Source organism: Neophocaena asiaeorientalis, unplaced genomic scaffold (genome assembly GCF_003031525.2).
Source record: "Neophocaena asiaeorientalis asiaeorientalis breed wild unplaced genomic scaffold, Neophocaena_asiaeorientalis_V1.1 scaffold19, whole genome shotgun sequence".
Classification (NCBI taxonomy): domain Eukaryota; kingdom Metazoa; phylum Chordata; class Mammalia; order Artiodactyla; family Phocoenidae; genus Neophocaena; species Neophocaena asiaeorientalis.
The window spans coordinates 7,605,344-7,606,658 of NW_020173388.1; the positions used below are offsets into that span (position 1 = coordinate 7,605,344).

General features: G+C 48.7%; 1 protein-coding gene across 1 annotated transcript in view; it reads left to right on the forward strand.

The window, feature by feature from the left end:
- Positions 1 to 1,315, forward strand: part of OCIAD2 (OCIA domain containing 2) — an 18,111-nt gene that overhangs the window by 417 nt on the left and 16,379 nt on the right. The gene's annotated exons all lie outside the window — the stretch shown is intronic.

Below are 1,315 nucleotides of genomic sequence, written 5' to 3' on the forward strand. Positions count from 1 at the left end.
TCCTTCCAGAAAGTGCAGTGACCCCCCCTGTGCCTGTGGGTCCGATCACACGCCCCCACCCCTATCCTGCTGAGCACCTCCCTCCCACTGCCCACCGGTCAGCACTCCTGCCGCTGCCAACAACGGAGGAAGCAGAGAGACCCCAAACCAGACCTGGGCATGGGGTGAGGGCTGCACCCGGAAGGCGAGACCCTGAGAAGGCCTGCTTAGATGTGGACCAGTGACTAACTGGGTGTGAGGGGACTTGACCACCAAAGCTGTGTTGTGGTATCTTTGCTTCCAGATTTGAGGCAATGGCCTAACTAAGCAAAGATAATCTAATTTGGCCTTAGGCCAGCAAACACTTCCTGGAGGTCCTCAAGAAATAGAGCGCCCAGGGCTCTGACAGCTGCCCTTTACTGCTCACACACTCACTGTGTGCTTGTGCTGAGCTAATGCTTATGGACCTCATCCCTCTTCTTTGCAACAGCCCATCAACGTCCATCACCTGCACTTAGCAGGTGAGAAAGCTGAGGCGCAGGCACTTTAAGTCACTTGCCCCAAAGCAAGGGCTAACAAAGAGTAGAGTCAGGATCTGAAAGCAGGTCTTTCTACCCTAGGGCATCACGCTGCCTCTACAGTAACATTAGGTGCTGAAAGTGAAACTTGGTACAAGTGCGGGTCTCCTTGGCTTGTATTTCTGGCAGCTTAGTAGGAAACAGAATTGTGTATGATGAGAGGTTCATTTTGCATGGAAATCAGTGGTTGTCATGGAGTGCGGATCTGCAGAGTGCATTGGCCATTGGCGGGGCAGGTGGTGCGGTAGCGCGTGGTCCACCTGGACTATGCCCATTGTTGTGAAATCACTTTTCTCAGCCATGTGACACCAATGATTCACAATCCTCCTTCAGAAACTCCCTCTCCTTTGTATCAGCTATTCTTTCTCAGTCATCTCCTTGGCTTGTTTTTTTTTTTTTTCCCCTCTTGTTGGTATTCCCTTGGCCTCAGTGTTCACATTCTCCAGTACTCGTTTTAGACAATTTTATTGATGTTTCCTACTTTACCTATCATCTCAATGATGGCAACTCCCAAATTGATCTTTCTAGCCTACCCCTAATCTGTTAACTCCAGACCCAAATCCTCAAATATTCTAATCCCTACTGGCTAATTGCAATGTATGCCCACAAGGCACCCAAATCCAATATTTCCAGATACAAATTTATCATCTCTAGCCTTCCCACAAGGGTCTTGGTTCAGGTCTCTTCACATCCTTGCCTGGGATACTATAGCACCTTCCAAATTGGTCTTCCTGCCCTCTTTTTTTTTTTTTTTTTTT